This window comes from Pan paniscus, chromosome 4 (assembly GCF_029289425.2).
Source record: "Pan paniscus chromosome 4, NHGRI_mPanPan1-v2.0_pri, whole genome shotgun sequence".
NCBI classification, from domain to species: Eukaryota; Metazoa; Chordata; class Mammalia; order Primates; family Hominidae; genus Pan; species Pan paniscus.
The window spans coordinates 68,369,403-68,385,117 of NC_073253.2; the positions used below are offsets into that span (position 1 = coordinate 68,369,403).

Genomic DNA, 15,715 nt, shown 5'->3' on the forward strand with positions numbered 1-15,715 from the left:
AAATATATGACAACTGTAGAGTATAAAAAGAAGGTTACCCAAAATAAGACAGGGACAAAACCATTTGCAGAAGATCTTGCACTTAGAAAAACAATACATTTGTTGGATTGGAACTTTATAGATAAGAAAACCTTCAATGTAAATAACACGCTTTAAAAATATCTAGAAGATAAAAACTGAAAGTTTCCATGGGAACAGAATGGGCATTCATAAAATCATAAAATGTAAGAATACCATGAACTGAGGGTTTGTGCAACAAAGCCTGCAATTTTCAAAACATGAGGATGTCAATGAAATTCAAAAGAAATCATTTTCAACAATTAAAAAAAATTTACATAGAGGGTAATAACTTTGCAGTAATGTATTATTATTACGTATTCTTAAATTTCGGTATGTAACAGAAAAAAAATCGAATACTTAGGCACCAAGACAGAATATTTTTAAAAAAGGTGTTTAATCATTTCATAACTAGTTGAAATTTAGTTTAAAATGAATGTTTTTCAGAACTTTAACAAGGCTGGGACACAAAGGCAAAAAAGTTGAAAAGCATTTGCCCAGCTACTTCTGATTCCCAACGTGTTGCCCCCTGCTGGGAGACTGTGTCACAGCTAATCCCATTAATACTACTTTTCTGCGGAACTTAATTTTTGTAAAAAATTCCACCTTCATTTCCATAAATGAAACGTATCTATCTTCCTTCAACAAAACTTTATTTAAAATCACTGTCAGCCCAGCGCGGGCACCGGCGCGGGCTATGGCTGCGACTTCCCTCATGTCAGCGTTGGCCGCTGGCTGATCCAGCCCGCTCAGAGCTGCCGCCTCTGTCCTCGCCCTTTCCACCTCGCGGCAGTTCCTTTGAACTCCCTCGGACGAGCTCTTACTGGTTCCGATAACTCTCACTGCTCTTATGAGCTAAGCTTTTGCACCAACTGAACAGCTGGCCAACCTAAAAATTGTTGCCTTTGCAGTCAGATACTCACTCTTGGTCTGTCAGCTTTGGATGAAGCAGTGGGGTTCTTGGGAAGAACCCATTGCCAACTAAATGAAGCTGTTGTCAGGAAACTGGCCCAGTGGATCAAGCAGGAAGTGCGGCAGGAGGTGGAGGAGTAGGTGGCCTCTGGCAACAAAGGGCCATGCCTGAGCGTGGCTCTGGTCAGCAAAACTCCTGCAAGTCACTGCCATATCCTCAACAAAACCAGGGCAGCTGCAGATGTGGGAATCAACAGTGAGATAATTGTGAAACCAGCTTCAATTTCAGAGGAAGAATTGTTGAATTTAATCAATAAATTGAATAATGATGGTAATGTAGATGGCCTCCTTCTCCACCTGCCTCTTCCAGAGCACATTGATGAGAGAAAGATCTGCAATTCTGTTTTTCCAGATAAGGATGTTGATGGCTTTCATGTAATTAATGTAGGGCGAATGTATCTGGACCAGTATTCCGTATACCAGCTACTCCATGCAGTGTGTGGGAAATAATTAAGCAAACTGGCATTCCAACCCTAGGGAAGAATGTGGTTGTGGCTGGAAGGTCAAAAAATGTTGTAATGCCTATTGCAATGTCACTGCACACAGATGGGGTGCATGAACGTCACGGAGGTGATGCCACTGTTATAATATCTCATTGATATACCCCCAAAGAGCAGTTGAGGAAACATACAATTCTTGTAGATATTGTAATATCTGTTGCAGGTGTTCCAAATCTGATCACAGCAAATATGACCAAGGAAGAAGCAATAGCATTGATGTGGGAATAGATACAGTTCAAGATCCTGTAACTGCTAAACCTAAGTTGGTTGGAAATGTGGATTTTAAAGGAGTTAGGCAAAAAGCCAGTTATATCACTCCAGTTTCTGGAGGTGTTGGCCCTATGACAGTGGCAATGCTAATGAAGAATACCATAATTGCTGCAAAAAAAAGTGCTAAGGCTTGAAGAACGGAAAGTGCTGAAGTCTAAAGAGCTTGGAGTAGCCACTAACTAACTCTTGTGTCTTCTATATCACCAAAAGCACTTCAAGCCAGCTCAAGAAACAAAGCAAGCCGAGAGAAATGTGATTTTTTTTTTATTTTTTCCACTGAAATGGTTTAAAACGATGCTTTGCATTTATTGAAAGCTTTCATGGGTGTGTGTGACATAGCTCTGCAGTACCTCACCAGGAAGCATTACAGTATCATGCAGGGTCAAGGGATCTACCCAAGAGCAGCCATTAACCTTGTGACTAACGTGGGAGACATTGTCATATTGAGAATGAATGCTTAACTTTGTCAAGCCACCTCTGTTAAAAATTTGCCTTTTCTAGGATTGCACTTCTCTAGTGCTATTCCTATAAGCATTGATAATCATTTTAGGTACCAAACCTTTTGAGTTCAACTCGTCAAACCAGAGGAAAAATTAGGGAAAAGATGAAAAAGAAAAAAATGGTAGTAACTGAGTAGAAAGAAAAAAATAATCTATATACGTATCGATTGGTAACCAGGTCTGTCTAAGTAGAACTGACGGCTAGGAAAAAAATAAAAACTACATGTTAATCATTTTCCTAAGTTGTCTTTTTGAGGTTTAGTCAGTCATTGGGAAAGTGTTAAGGATTGTTCCTTGCTTTTAGTCCTCATTTTATGTATGTTACCCCTTAGTAAGATCTGCCCACTTTAGTTTTCTAGGATTTAAAGGCTTATTTTATAAATTATTCATGTGTATTGTCATACTTGGCTTTTGCTATACAGTTTAACTTCATTGTTAAAGTTTTGTATTGTTAGGGAATATCTGTATAGTTTCTTTGGTGTAACTTTTTTTAAATTATAAGTAGGATTATTTTTATTTTTTATTATACTTTAAGTTTTAGGGTACGTGTGCACAACGTGCAGGTTAGTTACATATGTATATATGTGCCATGTTGGTGTGCTGCACCCAGTAACTCATCATTTAACATTAGGTATATCTCCAAATGCTATCCTCCCCCCTGCCCCCACCCCACAACAGGCCCTGGTGTGTGATGTTCCCCTTCCTGTGTCCATGTGTTCTCATTGTTCAATTCCCACCTATGAGCGAGAATATGCAGTGTTTGGTTTTTTGTCCTTGTGATAGTTTGCTGAGAGTGATGGTTTCCAGCTTCATCCATGTCCCTACAAAGGACACGAACTCATCATTTTTAATGGCTGCATAGTATTCCATGGTGTGTGTCCCACATTTTCTTAATCCAGTCTATCATGGTTGGACATTTGGGTTGGTTCCAAGTCTTTGCTATTGTGAATAGTGCCACAATAAACATACGTGTTCATGTGTCTTTATAGCAGCACGATTTATAATCCTTTGGGTGTATACCCAGTAATGGTATTTCTAATTCTAGATCCCTGAGGAATCGCCACACTGACTTCCACAATGGTTGAACTAGTTTACAGTCCCACCAACAGTGTAAAATTGTTCCTATTTCTCCACATCCTCTCCAGTATCTGTTGTTTACTGACTTTTTAATGATTGCCAGTCTAACTGGTGTGAGATGGTATCTCATTGTGGTTTTGATTTGCATTTCTCTGATGTCCAGTGATGATGAGCATTTTTTCATGAAATAAAAGAAGATACAAACAAATGGAAGAACATTCCATGCTCATGGGTAGGAAGAATCAATATAGTTAAAGTGGCCATACTGCCCGAGGTAATTTATAGATTCAATGCCATCCCCATCAAGCTACCAATGACTTTCTTCACAGAACTGGAAAAAAATACTTTAAAGTTCATATGGAACCAAAAAAGAGCCCACATTGCCAAGTAAATCCTAAGCCAAAAGAACAAAGCTGGAGGCATCATGCTACCTGACTTCAAACTATACTGCAAGGCTACAGTAACAAAAACAGCATGGTACTGGTACCAAAACAGAGATATAGATCAATGGAACAGAACAGAGCCCTCAGAAATAATGCTGCATGTCTACAACCATCTGATCTTTGACAAACCTGAGAAAAACAAGAAATGGGGAAAGGATTCCCTATTTCATAAATGGTGCTGGGAAAACTGGCTAGCCATATGTAGAAAGCTGAAACTGGATCCCTTCCTTACACCTTATACAAAAATTAATTCAGGATGGATAAAAGACTTAAATGTTAGACCTAAAACCATAAAAACCCTAGAAGAAAACTTAGGCAATACCATTCAGGACATAGGCATGGGCAAGGACTTCATGTCTAAAACACCAAAAGCAATGGCAACAAAAGCCAAAATTGACAAATGGGATCTAGTTAAACTAAAGAGCTTCTGCACAGCAAAAGAAACTACCATCAGAGTGCACAGGCAACCTACAGAATGGGAGAAAATTTTTGCAATCTACTCATCTGACAAAGGGCTAATATCCAGAACCTACAATGAACTCCAACAAATTTACAAGAAAAAAAAAACAACCCCATCAACAAGTGGGCAAAGGATATGAACAGACACTTCTCAAAAGAAGACATTTATGCAGCCAACAGACACATGAAAAAATGCTCATCATCTTTGATGTATCTTAAAATCTATTTTTGAAAAAAAAAAAACACTTGGCTTGAAAATCATTTTGTGGCTTGGATAAATATGCAAGTTACTTTTCCACCAAAGAATTTTCAGCAGCTGCCTGCTTTTCTGTGATGTATCCTGTTGACTTTTCCAAAATATTTTTAAGAGTTTGAGTTAATATTGAATTTAATCAGACTTTCTGATTAAAGGTTTTTTTTTATTAAAACACATCTGTCTGCTGTGGTATGAAAAAAAGAGAAATCACTCTAAGTTGTTAATAAGGTGAAGATGCCTATGATATTCTTTCAAGTAAAGTAAAAAAAATCAATCTCTTTTTGCATTTACAAAGAAAGCAATAAAATGGCAAACCATATATTATCAATTGGCATTGGATTATTCAGAGTACAAGAAAGACTAAAATCTGAAATATTTTAAAGTAATTTTAACAACAAATGTTCAAGGCTGGATACATGAGCAATGAAAATATATTTGAAAATTACATCTTTCTAGATATTTGCTTTTGTTTACTACTCATAATTAAAGAGTCAACATCAGAGGAATTTCCTTATTTCAATGATGCTGCCATCACTCAAAATCAATTTTGAATTGCTTGTGTAATATTGCCTTCAAAAGGTACCTAGAAGAAGCATAAAAAATCATCCTGACTGGTCTGAGTGCAATGGTGTGTATAACTAACCGATCACAACCAGTTGCAGATTTATTTGTTCTTTTTCCACACCCACTGCTTCAGTTGACTAGCCTTTAAAAAAAAATTCCAATTATTTCATTACAGTTGACCTGTGAACCATGTAGGTTTAAACTGCACAGGTCCACTTATACATGGATTTTATTCCATCTCTGCTACCCCAAGACATCAAGACCAACCCTTCCTCTTCCTGCTCCTCCTTGGCCTACTCAATATGAAGACAATGAAGATGAAGAATTTTATGATGATTCACTTCCACTTAATGGATAGTAAATATATTTTCCCTTTCTTGTGATTTTCTTGATAACATTTTATTTTCTCTAGTTTTTTAATTGTAAGAATACAAGACAAAATACATATACAAAATATATGTTAATTGACTGTTTACATTATCAGTAAGACTTCTGGTCAAAGTAGGTTATTAGTAGCTAAGTTTTGGGAAAGATGTTTGACAATGTGGGGGATCAGCCCTAACCCTCACGTTGTTCAAGAGTCAACTGTACAAAAAACATAATTAATCACCACCATTATTTACAAACTTGGTTTTGAATGTCACTCTTATTTTAGAGCAGATGTAATTTTGGAATTAGTGAAAGATTTCCTACCACCGAAGATATTTAAAAAAAGATTAATACCTCCAATATATTCTAAAAGGATAATTTCAAAAACATTTTTAATCAACATATATAGCATATATATTATGTGTAGTGTGTGTATATATAGTATATATATTATATATGTGTGTGTATATATGTTGAAAGAGAAAAATGATCATTTATATGTAAACTATCAGGTATTACCTTCTGCTTAGAATGTAAAAAGTCACAAGAAAATGTCATTCCCAACCTAACAACAGTAACCAGCCAGATAATACGTAAAGTCATGGTTTGAAAAAAATTTATCAGAGTGCTAAGAATGAGGGATAAAACCTAATGACTTAAAATCCAAAAAGTTACACACCTCTCTTTGGAGTGAAGAAATCTAACAGTTTCTGTCATTTTTGGTGAATCCGTGGAAAAGGGAGAAAGCTGTCAGATAAATGGGAAATGAGAAAACTGATGAACGTTTAAGGAATTTTTATTGACCAAGTGTGGGATGGCATGATGATTTGGAGTCCCCAGAACAGAGAGTATGCCACTTGCCAACACTTTTCAGAGGCATTCACAGAGTACTCATGAGAAATATTGGGCCGGGGTAGGAATGCTAAGAGAAACTTTCAAGTGTTTGAACTTCACACCGAGTACAAGGTAGGAGGCACTTACCTTTGGTGGAAGAGGGTCAGGAATACTGGAAGAGACTTGCCGCACTGACACACAGTGTGCAGGACCTCATGAAATCTAAGGGCAAGGCATAAGAACGAAGATAAACCCTCTGGGCTTTACACTGAGTAAAAGACAGTGATGACCTGTGGCTAAGAGAAGAGCAGGAAAGCTAAGATAAACTCTCCTCTGAAATGCAAGTGTAGGGGGATTGCTGGAGTCTTCAGGCAACACAAAAACCTGAACAAAATTCTCTAGGCACTCAGGGACCCCACTGATGCATTGGTTGATTTTGGTGGAAGCTAAGGCAGGATAGCTAATAAGAATCCCTCTGAGATGCAGACAAGCAGGGACTGAGAAAGACTGAAAGCAAAACAAAAAAATGGAAACAAATTCTTCAGATGCTCAGGTCCCAAATCTAGCTAAAACGAAGGCACAGATCCCATTCCCAAATTATTTGCAGCCTGTGGTAAAATAAGTCTAAAGAAACTTTCATATGCATATATCAAAACATAATCAAAATGGCAGAGTAGGAGGTACCAGCCTTCATTCACCTACAAATAAACAAATACAGACAGCTAGCCACAAACCAAAATATCCCAGAGAAGTCTGAAAGGCCCACTAAAGAGTCTGTGGCAACAGAGTGGAGCAAAAATACTGGGAATATGCACATAGAAAAGATTGCTGGTGAAATTAGCATACTTGAGATGCCAGGAGAGAGCAAGGAACAAAGAAGAAAGACAAAGGCTGTTGCTATCAGTTGCACGGCAGGAACCATTGAGTTTCCTAGCAGTCCGCTCCATAGGGGACACTGGCTACTTTTGCCACCAAGGCAACAAACAGCTGTTCTTGTCCAGGAACGCCAGAAAAGGAGATGTGTCTGCACACTTCTCCACCACCCAAGAAGCTGACACCTCTCCCAACCATACAAGTGCCCTGCCCATAAGCCATATTGAACTAGTTAGCACTCTGGGACCCAGAGCCAAACTCTTTCTGCACATAGTTTCATTCCAGGTACTGACTTAGATACCATAGAGATCTTGTCTCTACCTTGACTTCAGAGCCACTTTAACTCTGCATAAGCCTGTGCTCCCATGCTTAACTCTGTGGCTTCTGCACAAGCACCTGCACATCACATGCTGTTACTGACAGGGGAGCAGGGGTCCCTGAGCCCTAGACACCTGTGCCATTATCATTCTGGATTCCAGAACCATAGTCCCTCCAGGCATGCTCATGCTTTAGGCCTCAACTTCGTGACTACTCCATGAGCACCATGATCAGACACCAGTGCCACTGCCAACTTGAGTGGGACTGCAAAGTAGACCCAGTGTGAAGAGGAATCTCTTCAGCCACAACTTCCCCAGTGAGAGAAAAAAAGATTGGGAGGACCTTAGCAGCCATCACCATCAAACACTGCAATGACTTTCACTGCCACTATGGATATCCACACCATTGGCCACTGAAGATGCCTGTAACCTTCATCAACATTGACCTCAGCAGACAGGGATGTTGAGGTGAATACACAGCTTTGACCCCATTGGTGACAAATCACTGCACCCCACGCAGAAACGGCCTCTGACCTCCCTATAGGGAGAGATCTTTCCACAGAAAATTAGCACGTAAAGTAAGGAAGAGGAGAATACTCCACCAAATCTGCAGACATCAATAGAAGGCAAGAAGAAACAAAACAACCAAGGAGACATAACACCATCAAAAGAACACAATTTTTCAGTAACTACCCCAATGAAGATATATGAACTCCAAATGTAAATATTCAAATTTGCCTAATAAATAATTCAAAATTATTATTTTAAGGAAATTCCATAAACTTCAAGAAAATACAGAGAAATAATACAATAAAATTTAAAAAAAGACCAAAATAAAAAATTTTTCAAAGAGATTAAAATTGTAAACAAAAACAAACAGAAATTCTGGAGCTGAATATCACAATGAATGAAATGAAAAATGCAATAGAGAACATCAACACCAGAATAATTCACCATGATCAAACAATAAATGTGATATAATACATTAACAGAATAAAGGACAAAAACCATATAATCATCTCAATTAGTGCAGAAAAGGCACAAACAAAATTCAACATCCTTTCATCATAAAACTCCCAACAAATGAGATATATAGAAGAAATGTACCTCAACACAATAAAGACCATATATGAGAAGCCCACAGCTAATATCGTACTCAATGGTGAAAAGTTGAAAGTTTTTCCTCTAAGATCAGAAGTAAGACAAGAATGTTCATTATTGACATTTCTGTTCAATATAATACTGGAATTTATAGACAGAGCAAGCTAGACAAAAGAAAAATAAAGGCATCCAAATCAGAAAGAAAAAAGTTAAATTATTTCTGTTCATAGATTACATTATATATAGAAAACCCTAAGGACTCTGCCAAAAAAAACTGTTAAAACTAATAAATTCAATAAAGTTGCAGAATACAAAATCAACATACAGAAATCAGTAGTATTTCTATACGTTAACAAAAAGCTGTAAATAAAAAAATCAAGAAAACAATTCCATTAATTATAGCCACCAAATAAATAAAATACTTAGGGATATATTCACCTAAGAAGGTGAAAGATCTGTACACAGAAAACTATAATACGCTAATGAAGAAAATTGAACAATGCACAAATAAATAAAAAGATATCCCATGTTAATGGATTGGAAGAATTAATGTTTTTAAAATGCCCATTCTACCCAAAGAGATCTACACATTCAAAAAAATCCCTATACAAATTCCAATGACATTTTTCATAGAAATAGAAAAAAAAATCCTAAAATTTATATGAAACCACAAAAGACTGAATAGCCAAAGCAATATTGAGCAAAAAGAACAAAGCAGGAGGCATCACACTACCTTATTTCAAAATCTACTAGAAAATTATAGTAATTAAAACAGCATGGTACTGGCATAAAAATAGACACCTTGACCAATGAAGCAGAATAGAGAGTCCAGGAATAAATCCGCATATTTATTGTCAATTTTTGGCAAAGATGTCAAGAACTCACAATAGGGAAGAGTTTCTTCAATAAAGACTGAATTTTCACATGCAGAAAAATGAAAATAGACCATCATCTCAAAGCACATGCAAAAATTGATCTAAAATGGATTAAAGACAAATATAATACCAAAAACTATAACACTACTAGAAAAAAATGGAGGGAAAGCTCCATGGCATTTATCTAGGCAAGGACTTTTTAAAATACGGCCCTAAAAGCACAGGCAACAAGAAGATAAATAGAATTCTACCAAAGTGAAAAACTTTCGCAAAACAAAGAAAAAAAGTCAACAGAGTAAAGAGACAACCTATGGGATGGGAGAAAATATCTGAACACCATAGATCTCATAAGGAGTTAATACCCAAAAGATATAAGAAACTCAAACAATTCAATAGTAAGAAAACAAATAACCTGACTTGAAACTGAGCAAAAAACTTGAACTGACATTTCTCAAAAGAAGATATACAGATGGCTAATGGGTGTATAAAAAACGCTCAACACCACTAATCAGAGAAATGCAAATAGAACTACAGTGAGAGATCACCTCACATCTGTTAGAATGGCTACTATCAAGAAGAAAAAAGATAACAAATGTAGGTGAGGATGCAGAGAAAAGAACTTTTGTATGTTGTTGGTTGGAATGTAAATTAGTACAGTCATTATGAAAACCGGTATGGCATTTCCTTAAAAATATAAAAATAGAACTACCATATGATCCAGCAATCCTGCTACTGGATCTGTATCCAAAGGATATGAAATCAGTATGTCAAAGAGATATTTGCACTCCCTTATTTGTCACAGCATTATTTACAACAGCCAAAATGTGAAATCATCCTAAGTCCATCAACAGATAAACGAATTTTAAAAAATTCTATGTGTATATACAATGGAATACTGTTCCATTCTTTGAAAAGAAGGAAATCTTGTTATTTGTGATAACATGGATGAACCTGGAGTACATTATATTAAGTGAAATAAGCCAAATGCAGAAAGACAAATACTGCATGATCTCACTTACATGTGGAATGTAAAAAAGCCAAATTTATAAAAACAGAGTTAAATGGTGGTTACCAGAAGAAGGGGGATGGTGAGATTGGGGAGATGTTGGTCATAGGACACAAAATTTCGGTTAGACAAGAGGAATGAATTCAAGAGCTCTATTGTACTCATGTTTACTACAATTAATAACAACTTATTGTATACCTAAAAATTGCTGGCTGGCAGGGCGGCTCACGCCTATAATCCCAGCACTTTGGGAGGACAAGGTGGGCGATCACGAGGTCAGGAGATCGAGACCATCCTGGCTAACACGGTGAAACCCTGTCTCTACTAAAAGTACAAAAAAATTAGCCAGGTGTGGCAGCGGGCGCCTGTAGTCCCAGCTACTCAGGAGGCTGAGGCAGGAGAATGGCGTGAACCCGGGAGGCGGAGCTTGCAGTGAGCTGAGATTGAGCCACTGCACTCCAGCCTGGGTGACAGAGCGAGACTCCGTCTCAAAAAAAAAAAAAAAAAAAAAAAAAAATTTGTTAACAGACTAGATTTGAGAATTCTTAACATAAAAAATAAGTATGTGAGATAACGTATATGTTAAATAGCTTGATTTAGCCATTCTACAATGCATATATATATTAAAACATCTTATTGTGCCCCATAAGCATATATAATTTTACTCATCGATTTAAAAGTACATAAAATTTTAAAAAGAAACAAGCCCAGACCCAACTAAATTATGGACTAGATTAACTCATATCTCCACATTAGTTGTCTGAAAAAGAAATGATGTGCCTTTTTCTGAGTGTAAATGTATTTGCTTCAGTGTATTGTTCTATTATATACAATATCAAATTTCCAATATAAAATATGAGGTATGGAAGAAAGAAGAAAATGTGATACATTGTCAAGAGAGGAAAAAGTCAACAAATCTCAATCCAAAGATGGCCCAAGTGTTAAAATTATCAAAGAGAGACTTTAAAATATGATAAATATATTAAAGGATCTCGTGGAAAAGGTGTACACATAGGGAATTTTATCATAGAATTGAAACCTATGAAAAAGAACCAGATGAAGATCCTAGAAATGAAAGATGAAATAATAGATACATAATTATGTTGATGGATTCATTATGCTAAATATTCAGCGTACTAATAATCAGAGCAAGGATTATTATAATTATTGTTATTAATATAGTTAATATAATTATAATATAATATAATTATATAATTATAGAAATCTTATTATATAAGTATAATATAATCATAATTAAATAATTATAATTATTCAGCATGCTAATAATCAGAGGAAGGAATCAGTGAATTTGTAGAAAACATAAATTATTCAGACTAAAACACAAAGAGAAAAAACTATAAAGGAAAAGAATAAGGACATCCAAACTGTTATAGATTATCAAATAAGTTATCATATGTATAGTTGGAGTCCCAGAACAAGAAGATAGAATAGACCAGAATAAATATTGAAAGAAATAATGGATGGCAATTTTCCAAAACTGATGAAAGACATCAACCACAGATCTTAGAAGTTGAATGAAATCTAGTAATAGTAAATACAAAGAAAACCACACCTCACTCCATCATGGTGAGAGCCCTACAATATAGAAATCATTAGAAAATATTGAAATCAAAGAAAAAAAGGCCAGGCACAGGGGCTTAAGCCTGTAATCCCAGCACTTTGGGAGGCTGAGGCAGGTGGATCACCTAAGGTCAGGAGTTTGAGACCAGCCTGGCCAACATGGTGAAACCCAGTCTCTACTAAAATACAAAAATTAGCCATTTGCAGTGGTGTGTGCCTGTAATCCCAGTTACTTGGGAGGCTGAGGCAGGAGAATCACTTGGACCAGAGAGGTGGAAGTTGCAATGGGCTGAGATCTCGCCACTGCACTCCAGCCTGGGTGACAGAGCAAAATACCATCTTTAAAAAAAAAAAAAAGAAGAAGAAGAAAGAAAAAAAAATATTCCATACAAGGAAAAATAATGACAGCTGACTTCTTATCAGAAAAAAAATTGTAAGAAACAGAACAATGAAATATCATCTTTAAATTGCTGGGGGAAAAACTGTTAGTCTGTAAATCTATATCCAACCAAAAAAAAATCTATAAAAATGCAGTCAAAATAAAGGCATTTTGGAAGCAGATGAAAACTGAAAGAATTTACTTCATCTCCAGCAGACCTGCATTATAAGAAATTTCAAACTCACTAATGCTCTTTAATGTTTTCAGTCAATTTCTCTCTGTGTTTCATTGGGATATAAAATATATTTGTTGCATCTTCAAGTTCAACTATCATTTATTTCTACAACCTCTAATCTGTCATTAATCACATCCAGTGTGTTTTTCATTTCAAGCATTGTAATTTATATGTCCAGAAGCCCAATTTGGGCCTTTTTGCTGTCTTCTATGTTTCTATTTAATGTGTCCAATCCTTACTCCAGCTTCTTGAACATAGGGTGTATAGTTATAGTCCTTGTCTAATAATTATATCTTCTGTATTACATCTGGATTGGTTTTTATTATTGATAGGTTTTCTCCTGCTTATAGATTATAATCTTTCTTTGTATGACAGTGATTTTTAACTGAATGGATGACACTATGAATTTTATCTTGTTAGATCTTAATATTTTTGTAATCCTATAAATATTCTTAAACTTTGATCTGGGATGCTAAGTTAATTAGAAAAACTTTAATCCATTCTGGTCTTCCTTGTAGGTGTCACTAGGAAGAAGCAGAGCAGTATTGAGTCTAGAGTTGATTTTTCTACTACCGAGGCCAACCACTTCTGAGAACTTTCAACATGAATTATGAAATTTCCCATGCTGGTTGGCGCCGTGTGTAAGCCCCAGGTATTATTTCCTTTCATTCTTTCTGGTGGTTCTTTCTTCATCCTTGGGTAGTTTTCTACTACTCATGCACTGATCAGCAGTCAGCTGAGAATGCAAGGGAGACTGAAGATTTCTGGAACTGGCTCACTCGCTAGGCAGCACTCTCTTTTGTAATACTCTGTCTACTCTGCCCTATGAACTTTAACTCCTGTGGCCTCGTCAGATCCCCAGTTTTATCTTCTCAACTTTAGAGTGACTGCCAGGCTTTGTCTGTGTTTTATCTCCTTTTGCTATGACCTAGAAACTCTAGGGTATTCATAGGTCTCATCACATGTTTCACATCTCTTAAGGAATCACTACCTTTTATTACTTGATGTTTGAAGTCTTGAAAATCGTTTCATAAATATTGCTCATTTTTTTGTTGTTTATGTGTAAGGTAAATCTGCTCCCTCCAAATTTACCCTTCATCTTCACTGGAAACAGAAATCTTTGTATCGTTCTTTTTTAAATATACTAAATCTATGTAACCTGTACATAATGATTGAAATCCTGATGTTTCCCTTTAGGCCAGTTCCAATATCTTTCCAGATTCTATATGATATATTGAATTTAGAATATAATATAAATAAAAGGTATGAATTTTGTGAATAGGCAAAACTATAAGCAGAAGCTTAGAGATGTGTGAAAGAACATTGACTGTACACATGTACTTATCCATTCACCTACTTTCTTTAGCCCTTTGTAAAATTCTTCTCTGACACTACTTTCCTTTAGGACCAGACATTCCTGCATTCCCTGTGATCACCTTCTACTCTGGAGAGGGAGTGTCATAGAGCAACTAAAAACTCTTTTAGATGCCAAATATTTTGGAAATTTTTGAATTATAGTTTTTCTAAGTACCGTAGCTTTACCTACTTTCTCTAGAATTCCTCTAGAAGTGAAGAAACAGACACACACATTATCTATCAGTTTCATATTAAGTTAGTGTCTATGTTTTATCTTTCAGCAGAAAATGTTAGCAACTTAATTAACAACTGTAATTAATTTCTGACATCTCCCTTTTTGATATACCCCCTTCACTTCAGCCAAACATATACGTCACAATCAATAATTATGAAGAGATTTAAATAAAAAGTAATATCCTGTTTTCCTGAAAAGCACACTGAAAAAATATGTAACAAAAGGCAACACGAGTAATTTACAAACTTTTCTGATTGCAAATTTGAAGCCAGACCACTAGCTGGTGTTCAAATAGCTGTAAGTTATTTTACTATAAATTCAGAATGGAGGGATTGGCCAGCTGTAGATGATGCATTATGATTATATGATTCAGTGCTACAGTCAGGGGTGCTGCTTTGAGGAGAATGGTTATACAGGTCTGATGGCAAAGCAACTTAATTGAAAATTCATATTTCAAATTGCATAACAATGAAGTAGAAAAAGGAGAATTGCATAACATTCCTAATAGAATTGTTATTGTTTCTATCACATTAAACAACAAATGTTAATAGTAGCATCTCATAAAGTTTTTACTCTTTAAAATATTTCAAGTTTGCCATTTACTTTCAAAGTAAAAATAATAACGTAAGTTTTAAATATTTCCTTAAATATTTTTTATTCAAATGAGAAGACTATTTGGGTAAATTTAGGCATTTCTTCCTCTGTAGTATTCGAAAAAAAAATTGTAGGAACTGAAAAATATTTGACTTTTATATTGAAGAACCTGATAGAATGTTACAACTCTGAAATTCTATGCTTTATTTTCTTTTTAGCCATATTCTGTAATTAACCTCAACACTTTGAAGGGCCAACTGGTCTGTCAGTAAACGTTTCAGATTAGAATTTAATAACCTTGAATCCAGAATGCTAGTTTACTTATTCAGAGATTTTAAACTTTTCTTCAGCTTTGACACCTGAAATGTGACATGTAAGACAAGGCATCTGCATTATCTAGGCTTGCCAGATATAATTCCAATTGACAGGCCAGTAAAATAAAGTGACTTTATTATAAAATTAAACTTAATCATTCTCCAACTTATTTAAAATAAATCATCACAGTGGTAGGAAATAACTTGATATATGGTAGTCTGTAAGTATTCCGTATACAAAGTAGGCTCTCCCAGAGGTCATTAGAACAGAAGATAATTGCAGTTCGTTAAATCAATTAAAAAATAAAATACTGCAAGAAACAAGAGGAAAGAAACGAGGGAGTTTAATATACCTAGTCTAGAGTTCAAGCAGGATAAGGGTACCATGATACATGTTCTGTGTTACATAATGTTCATTTGTTCTCTTACTCTCGCTTGATTTCACTCTCTGACACATCAACCCTTCCTGCTTACAGTGTGGTTACAAAGACTAGGGTTGAAGGTGAGAAAGAGGACTAAGCAGATGGAAGATACCTGGAGCCAACACA

The 15,715-nt window shown here is 35.8% G+C and overlaps 1 protein-coding gene and 1 pseudogene across 3 annotated transcripts in view; one reads left to right on the plus strand and one right to left on the minus strand.

The window, feature by feature from the left end:
• The window catches only part of FBXO4 (F-box protein 4), a 216,320-nt gene that overhangs the window by 159,988 nt on the left and 40,617 nt on the right, over positions 1-15,715 (minus strand). The gene's annotated exons all lie outside the window — the stretch shown is intronic.
• LOC100980008 (bifunctional methylenetetrahydrofolate dehydrogenase/cyclohydrolase, mitochondrial-like) lies at positions 755-3,138 on the plus strand (annotated as a pseudogene).